This window comes from Dromaius novaehollandiae, chromosome 2 (assembly GCF_036370855.1).
Source record: "Dromaius novaehollandiae isolate bDroNov1 chromosome 2, bDroNov1.hap1, whole genome shotgun sequence".
Taxonomy (NCBI): Eukaryota; Metazoa; Chordata; class Aves; order Casuariiformes; family Dromaiidae; genus Dromaius; species Dromaius novaehollandiae.
Genome location: NC_088099.1, coordinates 118,898,388 through 118,914,486, shown reverse-complemented (window position 1 = coordinate 118,914,486; position 16,099 = coordinate 118,898,388). Strand labels below are relative to the sequence as shown.

Genomic DNA, 16,099 nt, shown 5'->3' with positions numbered 1-16,099 from the left:
AGTCTCCTTTTCCTCCCATGCTGCACACATGCAGGCACACTCTCAACACACATAAGAAAAGAGTTATGTTATATTCCTTACCAGAAGCTTCACAGTCAAAGGATTTTTATCCTGAAAGAGGTCTGGGCATATTTTACTCAATAGGACCAAACTGCAAAACTGAGATAAAGAAGTCCGCAAGAACATATAGCTGGGGGGTGGTGCGAAGCGAGTGAGCGAGCAAACGATCATGGCGTATAAAGACTATTTCAGCTTACTAGTTGTGCTCTGTGCATCTCTCATGGCCAGAGCCAAGTACAGAAACTTGACACACAATGAGGAAGCAGGCCTTCACTGAACACAAGGGAATTTCTTAAACTTGTTTTGCACACACAGCAACGGAAACTGTTGACTCTGTATGGATGGGAATTCACAAGCATATTCATCAACAGATAACCGATTCTTCTCAGCAAGAAGCGCAGAGAAAATATACCCAGAAAATCAAGTCAGCAGTCGAAGAACAACAACATAAAAGCCCAAACTATGGCTGCATCCAAATACACGTTATGGCATGCACTGACAAGGAGGTCCCGCTCTCAAGGCTCAATGCCATAAAAAGCTTTGCAGAGAGCTTCTGCTACTTGGCTTTGCAAAAATACAAAGTCATTAATAGATCTGAAAGGGGACAGACATCTAGTGATGCAGTGAGGCCATGCCTTGAGGGCCTTTGTACCAGTCTACTGACATCAGGACGAACCCAAGAGTAAAAGCAGGCCAATGGCACAGAACAAATATCACACAAGTGTGATTTTCCCCTGGTTTCAAACAGTTCTCCTCTGGGATTTGGCCATGGTAGCTACACTGCTCTTGGTATTTTCACTGCAGACATGACCTGGGAGACAAAGGATGATGAACACAAGGGAGACAGAGAGTAGAAACCCTTTTTCTGCTATTGTGCTTGTAAAGTTACCCTCTTATCCAAAACGCCACTCAAGCATAAATGTGCCTTCATAAATTCACAGAAGGAAAAAGGCACTGAGAGGTATTAAGGAACACAGTCAAGAAGGAAGCAGATTTTAAAAAGAAAAATGGCTTGTAGTCATAACATGCGCACACACGTGCTGTGAATATCTACATGGAGGGGTAGGACCAGACGCTGTCATACATCAGGCTCACCTTGAACCTTTATACTGAGGAGAAGGAAAAATAAAAGATGACATTGTTATTGAAACTCAGAGGTGCAACCTACAGTCATTCAGAAAAACACTTTCTGCCGAGTCTCCTTAAGTGTCTGAATTTACTGCCATCAGCCAGTCTGAATACAAAGATGGATGTTGCTAATAATCATATAATGCGACCCACTTCACTGCGGTTAGCCTTTATACTGCAGAGAGAGAACAACATGATCTCTGGTTGGTGGTCATGGAGAGTAGGTTACTATTTGTGATTTTTTTTGAAGTATCATTCTAATAAAGTCTCAAAGCACTCTAAACAAACAGGCAAACTGCTCAAATCAGAATATTAAAAAAAAGATTGGACATTTAATCCAAACAGATCCCATATTCCAGTTACAAAGGGCTTTTCTAAACAAGGCTATTTCAAGATTTGTTTGCTACATTGCTCTGGGTTTCCTCATCACTAAAATATTCCAGCAAAACAGAAACCCTGTCAGAACTCGCCGCTTAACTACCACTGCTTGCTCAGAACACACGGTATTACCAGACCTTGCTAAAAATGCTAATGTTAAAAGCCTTTATCTCTTTGAGGAATTTTAGATATTTTTACACAGGGGCAAAGCACCTGACTCACAATTCTTTCCTCCGCTGGAACTGTCAGGAAGCCTGCTCTGGGTAGCTGCTTCAACATCTGGGAGCTGGAGGGAACTGGTATTTTGTTACTAAGGTCACCCAGCAGTGCAGGCAGAAGGTCCCTGGAATGAAGCCCCCACATATGCTGGAAAATTGATGTGCTCCTTATAAACGTGGCAGGATAAGTATGAACAGGTCAGGGCATCTTCACTACTCATGCTGATGTACAGCTTCAGGGACTGCAATTTGGACCTATGTCCTCTCTCACGTTAAAACTGTTTTTATTGAAAAGCCCTGCAATTAAAGACTTCCACAGGGCCTGCAGAGCTCCCCAAAGTGATAAACTTGAGCAAAATTCTGGGTCACAAATACAGGACATAAAATAGTTATCCCAGTAGAATTGAAACCAACCACAGAGAAATAATGCCTAATCCAGACACCGCTTGGCATGCTAAAGGCCCAGAAGCATTTCTGAAAGTGGATATGAAGCATTTTACTTGCAGGTTGATGGAGAAGCCAAACAGTTCTTTGAACAATTGAGGAAAGAAAAAAGTCTAGCATAGACAAAGGTCTAGGTAAAAGACAGAACTGTGAAAGAAGAATATTAAAACTTTTGCAAGGACAACACATTGCTAGCGCTTTTGCTCATTTCTTCCACATCTCCAGTGCTCTGGCATGGAGAGAGAGAGAGAAAATGGGTTGGGGGAGGGAATATCAAAATAAGAATTTCAAATAACTTCAAATAAGATTTTTTCAAAATAAAATTTTTACTTTGAAAATAATTTATAGGAAAATAAATAGTAGGGGAAGGAGTTCTCTCTCACTTGCACTGAAATACACAGGAGATCTTATGAAGACTCAGAAACAAGCAAAGGATCATTCTGTTCTCCAAATACCGGAATGGGTAACAGATTGAAACGTTGATACTTTGCTCCCTTGATTATGTTCCCAAAAGAGTCCAGTAAAGGTGGACTGAGGAGAATTATGGCATTTTCTTCTTCTTACATCATGACCAATTTACACTCAGCTCCTCAGCACAGAGCCTATCTTCTATAAAGCAATACAGACCTCTGTTCTTGTCAAAACTTCTCTAGGAAATACTGCAAAAATGCATGAACTGAAAAAACAATACAGGCAGATCATGGAAAACAGAAGGCCTTTGTATTCTCAGCTGTTAGTTATAACCACCAGCAGCCACTGAACAGAGATGTATATTAAAATAATCCAATCTTCTCTACAGATCTATTTAGTCTGATTTGCTCCTCCATCTGTCCTCCTCTTCCCTTGGAAAACTCACCACTGCTGCTGAACTTGTTGGCTTTCAAGACCATACTCATACACAGATCTCTAAAGAAAACAGCATACATTGATAAAGTAAGAACCTTTCCAATTAATTTAAAAGGAAGACAAATTTTTTGATCCCCACATAGTATATCCTTATTGTACAGGTACTTTATGGGACTGGGTTGTGTCAGAACTAAATACAGAGAAAAATTGCTGGCTTCACTGCCCGTCATCCTTGAAAACCTTAATGTGACAATAAGCAGTACTTCACCTCCATACGCTAAATGCTTCTGGTGCCTTCTAGAAAGCCTTTTTATCAGATGTTAGGAACAGACTCCTGCTGCAAATCTGAATGCAGAGGACTGAAAGTGGTGCACAAATGAGAGATGGAGTCAGAAAAAATGAGTGGTTAAGTACAGAAAGAAACAGGAAATCAATTCTCAGAGATGCTATCTTTGCTTCATCGCTTCTCCTCCATCTCCTCCTCCCACTCTTTCACTCTGTGCCGAGCCAGCTTCCTACTCTACCAGCTCCTTTCCTAGCTACTGAAGGAAGGAAACTTTACAAACATTATCTTTCCTCTGCTGGTGCAGTACATCTCTATCTTACACATACTGCCTGGTTCACCCTAGCCTATTTTTGACTGACATCTAAAAGAGCAGCAACTCTTTCTTCCAGCCCTTTCTGCTTCCCCAAATGTTTATCCAGATTCCAACTAATGGCAGAGACAACAGGATTTGAGGTCTCATGGAAACTCAGAGAAATCAACAGGAAGGCAAAAATTGCAATGTATAAAGAATAAACAGCCTTTTTTCCTCTCTCTCTCTCTCTCTTTTTTTTTTTTTTTTTTTTTTTTTTCTGAAAAGCAAGGGCCAGCAAAATAACAATTCCAGATAAGATTTAAATAAACATATGTGGGAGGTAGCAGGAAAGGCAGTTGCTTCCTCATGCTCAGACGCATACAGGTAATGACCTCTGTCTCCTGCTCTCCCAAAGCTAACAATGCTGGTTATTGCACTCCACCAGTGTGATCTGGAAAGGATCCAGCGCACTACTGATTACATTTCACCCACAGTTAGTTTAACCTTTGGAACATGTCAATCAGCAGCACGGAACAGGCCAGCACGTAAGGTCAGCTCAACCTTGCTGGTCCCGGCATTCTCGCAATGTTTGCACAGAAAACAACTGCGTTCAGGGATTCCTCCGCGATAAATACGAAAGACACAACAGAGACAGCACCTAAACGCTGATTTTATTGCAAGGTGCCGTTCACATCTGCTCATCTACCAAACCAGAAAAATAGTTCTAATTTTTCGAAAATCATAAGAAATAAATGAGAGTATTTCCACGTAACGTTAAGAAAGCAGCAACGTGATTGTTTGATCTAATGTCACATACCAGACAAATGTTGCAGATTACTCCTTCTCCAAGAATATTGGAAGAAAAAGATCAAAGATAAAACAAGCATGTTCTGCAATAACATTGAAGCAACTGGGTCAGCAACTGTAAGAAAAATATTTTATGTTAAACTAAGATTAAAAAAAAAACTACTGTTTTTCTCAAGTTCACTTCACTTCCTTTCCAGAACACCCTCTTTTGAAGCTTACGTTTTCTCTATTGGAGACCAATTTTAAAAGAAAAGAGAGCATCTTCAACTCCCTTGTACTTCAACAGAAACAGAACTTAGCAAGGTCAGATACTTTATTTTTTTCTAAATATTTAAGTTCCAATAAAATCCTTAGTCACAAGGAAACGTATACAGAAGGACAGTAACAGAGACGTTCCTAGTTTCAAAAACAATTCTAGTTAGCTTTTAAGGAGTTATTACATTTTTCTACTGGATAGATTAAGAGCATTTAAAAGTTATTAAAATGGAAAAAAAATCAATTTTCCTTAGGATTTATTGCTCTCTAACATAATAGCAGTGACAAGGATTTTTTTTTTAGTGATGCTTAACTATCCATTGGAGCATGTGCCCTGAGGTTTTTCATTATTTTGGTAAGTGTTTGTGCAGATGACTCAGGGAACACAGGCTTTTCAGGAGTGAGTAAGGGGTGAAGAAGAGGTCACTTCAGCAGAACTCATTTTCTCTTAAATTCTCAGAGAAATGCTGCTAAAGAGTAGTAACAACAAAACTTTCATCTTTTCCTTTGTTACTAGCATTTTCCTTCAGTTATAAAAAAAATAAATCTTGGATTATATCCTACTACCTTTTTTCTCCTCCTTTAACACACAAGTTTTAACACAAGTGCCAGCATTAGTTGGAGCAGGAGTTGGCCTAGACCTCCAGACGTCCCTTCCAACCAGCTTCAGCGCTTCCATGATCAATTCATTCCCTCAAAAGCAGCATCTGTTGCTGCTTCAGAGAAGGGTTCTCTCTTCCACCAACTCACACTACTGTAAATCCCTGCGATTGGGCATAAGCTCAAACCCTTGCCTCTGGATTTTCCTGGAGGGAAAAACAGAGTCCTTAGGACAAGGCTGAAAGTGATGCAAGCTTGCATGAAGAAACGATTGTGCCTCAGGGTTTAGTACGCTCAAATAACATGAACTCTAATATTGAAAATGCACACAGGTTGCCTCTTTAAAAACTCGCAGGCACGCACAAAAACAAGCGGACAAAACAAAGCCATTGGAAAACCCAGAATCTTAACTCCTCTCTCCCCCACCCTGCCCCAATATGGTCAGAAACCTGTACCAAAGTAGATAAGTAAAATAGAACGTGCCTGTTTTTAAAAAAAAATCGTATTACCTTGGCATACACAGCATCAGACGCAGCATCAGATGCCACATCAGATGCCAGACAACATGGCATACAGGGCAAGACAACCAACCCCCCGCCCTTACCCAGGGGAGCGGGATGCTGGGATACACTGGATAATAGAAAAATCCAAGTCTGCAGAGCAGGAGCACAGAACAGAGAGACTTAGGTGCAGGAAAGCAGGAAAGGCCAGGCCTGAGCCAGAGTGAAAAAAACAGCAACCAGACCAGAGATGACTTCTGTATAGTCACCGGGAGCCTGTTACTTGGGGAAAGCTCATCCCCTCTGGCTCAGCTGGCTCCATGCAGTCATGGTCCAACCCCTTGAGCCAAAATGCCTCACCAGACACAAAAGCACTACCCAGCTTAGAGGCAACACTTAAGTGACACTGCACGAGCGAGGTCGTATCCAGCAGGGCTCTCGGGCACTGGCCTAGCCCTCGATCAAGGTTAGGCACCACTGGAGGAGTGGGCTCTGCGGCTGAGACCTCAACAGCAAGGAGAGACAAGGAGCAGATAACAGAGAGAAAAAACCCTCAGGGATTTGAGGGCCTTGAAAGAAAAGATAAAGAGCTTAGGTTCGATGCTATAAAGACAAGAAAACGCTAGCAGAGGAATGCAAAAAGAAAGGTAGCACCATCAAGGCAACAGGCTCAGAAAACAATTTTCACAACAGAACAGACGCGAGCAGCGCTAGGTTATGCTTGCCCACACCAGCCAAGGAGATCTGGAAGCAACAAAGATCAGAGGAGAAAGCCTGGCCAGTGATTTTTTCCCTGTTGGAATGAAAGGTAAAAACCATCACATCAGAGATACTATGCAGAAAGGAGTTCAAGACAGAGATGCAGCCGGGGAGGGAAGACACAGAGACAGGCCTCCGCCAACACAGAGCCCCAGGTAACGTGCCCGAGTGACCAGCAGGACTGTGGGGTGTCGAAAGCAGCTGAGAAGGGGCATGAGGGGACGACCTGGTGGATGGGTGGAAACCGAGAGCTCTGTTTTCATCACACGGAGCGTAAGCTGGTCACTAAATATCCACGGGGAGATGTCAGAGAGACAGGCCAAGATTTCAGTTTGAGCACACAGAGACAGATGATTCACTTTATGGCCCGTAAGTACTTCCCACCAGAGTTCACACAGGAAGATAACATCCCCTTCAAATGAATTTATGCAGACAGTGGTTCATTTGTCAGAGGATAGAAAGATACACTTCCATCTTAAAATGAAAACACTTGAGGTCCTCAGCAGACAAAAATAAGCAAAAGCCAGTATTCTTACGCAAACAGTTTCTGCTCGTGTTAGTTGTCTTATTTCAGTGGGATTTTATACCATGAGCCTACTTACACAAGGCTGCTAGTCTAGGAAGGCACATAATTAAATTCCATACAAAGGCCAGTTCATACTTCTAACAAGAAGCAAAAAATACAGACTGCACCCACACATGCTCCTGCAAAGCAAGTTCTGAATTTGAAAACAAACACAAAACACTGACCACTTTCCAAAACAGGACACTGCTAAAATAATCAGAAGTTGGACATTCCAAAATAAAGTGAGAGGCACGCGGTATTTTTTCTTGATTTAGACTAAAAATAATCTTTACTAATGGTAAGCCCCAATAGACTAAAAAATAAAAATAAAAAACCTACACTCAAAAAAAGCAAAAAACATACTGCTTCAGAAAGTTATTCCTCATCCAAGCTGTTATCTGGTTTCCTATGCCATTCTCACATGAACTTGTAATCTTCCTCAAGCTTTACACTTGTAAATATAAAGTATCAAGCTAAAAATGTGTTTCATCTATGCCAAAACACTGTACAATGTCGGGCACTCAGTACAGCAGACAAAGTGTAGTAGCAAATGGATACAAAAGAAAACATTTCATTTCACTACTGCTGAAATCAGACATTGCAACTCATTCGTTGATTTTCCTTCATTAAAAAATAACTAATTGTAAAATGTGTTGCTTTGTAGGATCAAAGCCTATCCTACAGGAAACGCACACACAAAGCATTTGGAAATGAGGGTTAATTTGGCATGCAATTTAACAGCATTAGCTTTTATCAGCGGCATTTCAAGGTCAGGCACATCCACGTTTAAGATGTTTGGTTTTGTTACAATTTCACTATAGCATATTAGAGTTCAACACATCTTAAAGTGATATCAATTTGAAGGAAAGCTACACAAACACACCAAAAAAAGAAAAAAACAAAACAAAACAACCCCCCCCTAAAACCACTGTTTGTGGTTTAGCACTGCAAACATTAAAAGAACTCTTCCAAATAAACCAAATTAAGAAAGTGATATGGCTCTGTAAGTCTCTAATTTCCCTCTATTCAAGACTTCACACCTTTCAACAAAAAGAACAAAGAAATATTAAACCAAAAGATTACAAAAAATGCTCTCCTTCATTTGGTCAGAGGACCAACTCACAGAGCAGGTCATACTTAAGAAGTCCTTTTACTGACATAGTTCGTGCAAGATTTAAAGGGCTTTTGAAGATGTTCACTTAATGGCATCACATTTGAAGAGGTTTTTTTTTTTTCTTCCTTCCCCTAGCCCATTATTATCAACACTTTTTTTTAAACTTAAACTTGCTCTGTTCAGGATTCAAGCAACTCATTTTATTCATTCACCAAAAGATTAATTCAAAATGTAAGATCATTCTTTTTTTTAATAGTACTTCACATTTAGTTGGTTCAAAACATACAAAAGGACAACAGACAAAAAAAAAAAATACTAAATGCAGTTGCTTAGCTCCAATAAAAAGTACTCCACAAAAATTTACTGCATTTTTCCCCTTCTACATTAGAATTACATACTTCAGAAATTAATGCATAGTTACATATTTTCACATTCATGGGTATGCTATGGAAAGCTTTTCCGCATCTCTTTTCATTCAATGCTTGATCCTTATATAGCCTAAAAAAAACCCCAAAACACACGCACACGCACGCACACGCACGCACACGCACCCCACACTGCTGACAGACTTCAACAGGAATGGCTAGCACCAAATGCTTCACTGCATCAAACCCAGACTGCATGTGAAACAGACACTTTGATTAATCAGTTTCTGGCAGAAGCTCACAAAATCACAGAGGTAGGCTCTTTAAGATCTTTAAGAACATTTACAAGACAGTGATGTTAGGGAACCAAAACCTCTTAAGCCTCCTTCTTTGCAAATTCTGCCACAGTTCAGAAGAATGCACTCCTATTACGCTAAAATGAGGGGGAAAGAAGTTGCTCTCACCTCCTCCACAAGCATAATTCATCTTCTGACACCTTGACAAAGCAGCTTGTTGATAGTCAAAGAAAGGATTTTTTCTGATTTCCTCTCAAGACAGGAGATGGTCTTTATCCATCATCCCTTCTTCCTGATCTCTTCTTCCAGGGTATCCACATCAGCAGAACTGTCTATCAGAGCAGACAGCAGGAGGGAAAGGCCTGAATGACTGATAGGGCATCAGTGCTCTACAGTGCTATTTAAGTGTAGGAACCTATTGTTAGAAACTTACTTTACAGCAGTTAAGCAAATATAATAGTAACCAATTCAACCATTGTACAACTAGAGTCAGCTCAAGCTAATAAGTAAAGTTAGCTAATTACACTGATCTGATTTAAAATCCAGACAAATTGTAGAGACAGATTCAGCATTACTACACATTGAAAGAGTAGAAATTCTAAAAGAGTTTTGCACATACTGTGCTTTCTGAACCAAATTATTATTTCTATTCTCTTTTGTGAACAAGATCATATAACAAGGTCTCCTTTCCTTCTCTGAATCACAGACCTGCTAGAGGCTCCTTATTAACAGAAATAGAATTTCTAACTAGATTGAAAAAAGATTTTTTCTCTTTGCCCCCTGCCCCCAGTTCTATCATATTTACTTATGAAGATCAAGAGAAAATTCAATTTTTAAAGGAGAAAACATTACAGATTGTCTTCTAAAGAGAGGCTACTACATGCCACAAACCAAACTCTGCTGTATTAACATATTTTTAAGGATGCTGATTTAGTGTAATCCAGCACACGTCCTGACGTAAAGATGACTTCTTGCATGCTTCTCAAAACCAGGCACTCAACATGCAAAATACTGTTTTCTTATATATGAATACATATTCTATCATACATACACACACACACACACGTTTTAGTTCCCCTCTACTTATCTCCCTTCCCCAAAAAAGGATAAAAAGAAGATTTGGGCATAATTATATGTCCATTTAATTCTTTTCTACACTCTCAGAAAGGGGGGGGGGGGGGGGAATGTGTTATCCACTCCTTTTAAAGCTGCAGGGTTTCTGATAGGTATTGGTCATGGAGGAAACCAGTCCAGGTCAGAGAAGACCAGGGCATGGCACTCTGCGAACTGAATCCAGCCAGGGCAAGTCTGACTCAGTTCTTGGTGACCTATTTCAAATATAATCGGGCCACAATCTTCACAGAACTCTGTCTCACAAACATAACAACCGAAGCAAAAGCTTACAACAGTCTATGTGCTCTCTTACCGAGGCTGCCAAGAAAGGCAGCTTCATCCAAGGCATGGGAACTCAATAACCACTGTGTTTATCTACATCACTCTGACCTTGACTGTTTAGTTCTGGACTTACCCCTCCACAAAAATAATTGCTCAGCTATCTGACACTGACCAATTCTCGAAGCAGTCTTCTTTCTCTCAGTTACATCAGAGAAACTAGTTAGTATTTGTATTTATGATGTATAAAATCAATTAAGTAAAACTAACTTTTTAGAAAGTGAATACACTGTTCTTTGCATAATTCCATGAATACCAGCCAGGCTGGAGTAGTCTGTAAGCTAAATATTGTTTCTGTCAGAGCAACAGTAAAAAACTGTTTATGTGTTCTTTCTGCAGAACAAAAGACTGTAGGCCACAGCCTGGAGAATTATCTCTCTCACTCTCTTTACTGGTGTTTTATGAGGATGCAAGCACTAAATCTCACTTAACTGAGGAAATACAGGACCTATCTGTGTGATCAGCTACACCAGTGGCAAATCTCCAACAAGGCAGCATTAAGATCTATGTCACCTCACTCCTAGTCTGTTAAAGTACTTCTCAGGGTCCTGTAGATTTACTGCCACACCAGTGCACAGATGTTGACTCTCCTATTACATGCAAGGACAGAAATTAAACAAAAAACTGAACTTTATCAGTGGTCATTTACTATCTACTGACTTCCAGTCAAAGCCTACCAATACTGAAAGGATGTAGAACTGAAGAACAGAGCAGATTTGAAAGTATTTTTATTCTTAAGTAAAGACACAAAAAAGAACAAAGAACTGCAATGAAACCATGATCTGTAGTAAATAATTCTGAAACAATTATAAACTATTAGTTACATATTTTCCCCAAAATAGTAAGACTAATTTTGTGATATAAAGTCTAGAGCCCACAGGCATCATAATCAGAAAGAAAAACAGAAACACTGCTAGCTGACCCAACCAGGACAGTGGAAGTACCTACATTTCACATGCTGTTGTACCTACAGTCTTGCTTCATGTCTCTACTGGCAGCAATCTATCTATTGCAGTTGTACTGCTCCCTGAATACTTATCTCCTAGTTCTTCCCATAGTCATCCCACATGGCAGCCCATGCAGTCCCCAGGAAAACAAACTTCTCCATTTTACAAGAAATTCCTGAATTCAAGAAATCAAAACCCCATTCAAATTTCTTTTCTTCAGAATATATCCTCAATGATCCAATTCCCTGCTCAGCAGAAGAGCCATGACAGAGATTTAAAAAGCACTCAGGAGGTATCTGTGCTTGCAGATGTTAAGTCAACAGTAAGAAGTAGTTTCCTACTCTTCCTGCTGCAGTTACAAAAGCTGGCCAAGGGGACAGGCCACAGGAATCAAAAGGGGAACTATCAGTACTTGTTCCAACAGGAACGACTGGGGCAGAGGCTGGAACACTGGGAGAGGCAGATGAACCACCAGAACTCAAGTATCTCATGACCAAAGACAGACAGTCTTCCAGTTGGGAGGCAGGTCTCAGGTGCACATTGCTAACAAGGAAGGGGGACTCTAAGCTGTGAGGGACTAGAACATGTTGAAGGGACACAGGATAGCAAGGCAGGGCAATCCGAGTCTGGAGAAAAGGTAGGCAAGAACAAGCTGGGCTGTAGAACATGAGAATGGGAAATGGAAGGAATATGGGACCTCAGGATGCAAAACGTGAGGTTATTGTCTAATAACCTCCCTTAAGGGTTTAAGGGTGTGAAAACAAATACAAGATTGCTTCCCTTCTCCCCCAGTACGGGCTGTCAAAAAGCTGCCTTCCTTCACCTCCAAGCCACTTGTTTGCTACCATAAAAAAATGATAATTCTGTTTCTGGTTTGCAGTCACATGCTGTTGGCTTAAGATTTTCTTATGACTGGTAACGCTGACTCAGAACTAGAAAAAATTTCTGGTAGACCAGACTGTAAACTGCAACCCTATAAATGCCCAGGCCAGCCAAAGGTGACTTCCATGGAGTAGGAGAGATCACAAAGCTCTATGTCCATAAGCACTGCCTGCTCCTCAGCTAAGCACTCCCTCCCTGTCCTCAAGTCAGTGGCAAGAACTTACCAAGAGTTTAGTGACACAATACCACATATTGTATTGTTGGTATTATTGAAGGACTGCAAAGAACAGCTTTCCATTAGCCTTCAGCTATGCAAGAATTGCTAGCACTGTTCATCTAACAGTCCTGTATCACTCTTCCTACTTAGGAAAACTGCAAGTAAGCTAGAGGTTTGTCAGTTGGAAGCAAAGTTTAACAACAAACATGACAATTACAGTATCTGACCGCTGAACTCTGCATTACATGCATGAAAGTCAAGAGGTAAGTTCCCTGCCAGTGGTAGAATGAAAAAGCACTGCAACTTGCAGCAGTTGATGCAAAGATGAGATTTGCCTCTGAAACTGTGTCTTTTGTTAACACAGTGTGTGGTTGACACACAGCCCAAACTAGGATATATCTTCCCAGCACACGGAGAGTAAAGATATCTGGGCTAGGAGGTAACTGGAAACAGTCTAGCCAATGCTCCATGGAGCATAAACTCTACAGGGAGTTTATTCTGAAAAGTGGAATGGATAGCTCAAATGGAGCTTCTTCCTATCTTGGCTAGGTGTCTTTTATTTCTAAACAGTCAAGCTTGGTTACCTTTACACTGCACTGCAGAACAGCAATAATCTAAGACACACCATGTTCATGTTTTTTCTGATTGATGGTAGGATGTCTCAGGACACTCCTCCCACTGAACTGCTACTTTAAAAGAAAGGCAGTAGACTTGTTACTGATGGTTTCCCCTGTACACATTAAATAGAACATTATTAGTATACTTGCATTCATTTAGAGCAAATTCCTGGAGCACAGAACTGTGGGTGTTTTTTGCTGGCAATAATTGTCACAAGTACAAAATGTTTTCCTCTCCACAGTAAATATCGCTTGGGCACTTAGTCATCACTCACCACAGTTTGGCTGGAAGGTGTTCCTCACTGGAAAAGTTTGGAAAGATGAGAACCATTTGGCTTGTAAACAAATGCCATGCTGTTTGATATGACAATAATTTCAGGGCTGTGCTAGGGATATACATGAAGCAGTTCATCTCCAAATCAGACTAATGAAAGAAGTATTCCACAGCTTGGTGAAATAGTGCTTTCCCCCTGCTGATGTCCGAATACCAGAGAGAATGATGCACAGTCCTTTTGCACCACAGACAGGCCCTTACTGTACTGCTATCACCACCTCCAGAAGAGCATGACAGGGAAAGATGGCCCCAGTAGAGAAGCTCCAGCCCAAAGCTGCACAAATTCTGGAGTAATGAACAACATCTTGACAGATATATTCTCTACCCTGATCCTCTGAGGGTTAAACGAGCAAATACTTGCTAGCTTGCAGTCTTGGAAGCAGCATATTACAGTATTTCTGTACCAGAGATGAGTGACAGTAATGAAGAAATTTCATGACAGGTTGTGTAACTTTTTTTTTTTTGTGCTAATTCATTTACATACCCATGGCTTTGAGTTTTCACAAGAAAATGTGGGAAAACTAGAAGTTACTAAACAGCAAACAACTGAAGCTAGCTTAAGACACAGCAGAAAACTAGAGTGCAAGAACAAGACACTGGATAAACAGTTAAAAACAGAGTAAACACGACAGCTTTACTCAATATTTAACTACACTAGGTAGCAAGGAACAAACTGCAGGGAAGCACTCTCTACTGCAATTCCTCTGGCTTTTTGCATACAGATAGACCCTTTGGAAATGCATAACCTGGCACCTACAAGAAGAAGAACAAGTAGATTGTTCTTCTCTGTGGTATATAACTAGTATGGATTAAAACAAATTTATCTCTTTGGAACTCAAAGCAATACGCAATTTTAATTTACAACACAGATCTCTGTGAAAATGAAATGAAAAAAATCAATGAAAAAAATCAACACATTTCAGGCCACAGCAATATAGTAAGACTTTGAACCATGACCAGTAGTAAAGTATAATGGTATTTAGAGATAACACAGACTTGTTAAATCATCCATTTAACTCCTGTGCCCACAAAATACCCTAGTAAAGCTGCTGCTGATGAAATCATGATTCCTCTTAATTATGGAAGCCTTCTCTCTCATTTATCCTCCAAAAGACAAAGAAAAAAACCCCCCAAATTTAAATATCTCTACAAACTACTCATACTAATCATCTTAGATTATAAATAAGTTGTTTGTATAAAAAGGGTCAATCATATCCAACCAAAGCTCCCATAAGAATTTTTACACTGATCTATTAGTCATACAAAATTTTAAATAATTCAGATATTTTTGAGTGAAGGAGAACTTCAGTTCCACAAAGTTCTGTCAAAAGTTACTGCACAAGCAATGAAAGAAGCAATGCTAAAGTTAAAATTGCTGCATAAGAAATTCAAGCATATTTCACATTTATCTTTACCTCTTGATTGTCTCCCTCACATAGATGTTTGAATGTAAAGGCTGAACATCAGGTTACAGAAGACCTGATGCAGGCTGATAAAGAATTTTAGCATTGCTTCTTTCATTCCATTCTGTCAAAGGTTAATTGCAATTGCACTTGTTTTGAAATTCCTGACCAACAGATATCTTCCAGCAACAGTGCTATTAAAAAAAAATCAATGCCTTTGTGATCTTACAAATGTGTGCACCACATTTTTTTGATAATCAGGATTCAGATGTTCTTGCCTATCTGCAACAGATTGTCAGGGCCTACAAACTTGAGATTTTAAATGCATGCCACACCATCAACAATAGCAAAAGCAGAGACTATAAGTACAGTTGTTTCTACCTTTTCAGAGATGAGGATGGTTTAGACGAACAAAACTGGGAACAGCTCACCCCAAAATACTATTAGACTCAAATTTTGGGCAAGTCACTTAGAGACTTGCCATCAACAGCTGCTTGATGTACAGTAAGAACATACACTATAAAAGCTGGATTTAGAAAAAAGGTTTCTGTATATTTTTAGATCATTGCTTCAGTCCAATTTCAAGTCGCTTCAATTCAACATCTGAAATTTAAAGAGGTGTCTGAATGATTTGTGCTTGTTGAGTGCATGCTGTTCTCATCATGAACATTTAAAACAATTCTTATCTTCAAAAAGTACATTTTGTTCACTGCCACTCAAGCGTGTACAGCAAACACTGTTACCAATAAAAGTAGATACGCTGAAAGGAATTATGATTGTTTTTCATGAAGTATGGCAGAGAAAACCAACTATATTTTTCCTGTGCTTTTTCCATCCCTATCCTTACACATACCCACAGTAACAATACATAGTTCATTCCTTGCCTTCTAACAAGTCTAATAATATTATTGAGTTTTGAAGGTATGTTTTGAATTAAGTTACAACATTACATGGATCTAAAGCTGCAACTATCCTTCATACAAGTAAGCGTTACCCAATGTCTGTCCAACTAACATCCTCTTCCAAACAGATCATCATCAGCGAGTCACTAACTGTGGTGGCTCCACCTGAGCACTATGGGAACTGATGTACCCCCTTTACAGGATAACATTTATCCTGGTACAGGAATTAAGATGGTGCTCTGCAAAGCAGGTGACTATTTTTATTGTTGTTATTATGTCATGTAAGTTGTCTTACACAAATCCCAGAGTCCTTCTTTTGGAAGTAACTGCAGCTGGACAGGAACAAGGAAGACTTCAGAGGTGAAGCTAAGTGTGCAACACTTCATAGTATTAATTCTGGAAAGGGCAGTTGGAAGTAATGGCTTTACAGAA

The 16,099-nt window shown here is 39.9% G+C and overlaps 1 protein-coding gene across 10 annotated transcripts in view; it reads right to left on the bottom strand.

Annotated features, from left to right (window-relative positions):
• Positions 1-16,099, bottom strand: part of GREB1L (GREB1 like retinoic acid receptor coactivator) — a 145,878-nt gene that overhangs the window by 91,243 nt on the left and 38,536 nt on the right. The window lies entirely within an intron of this gene.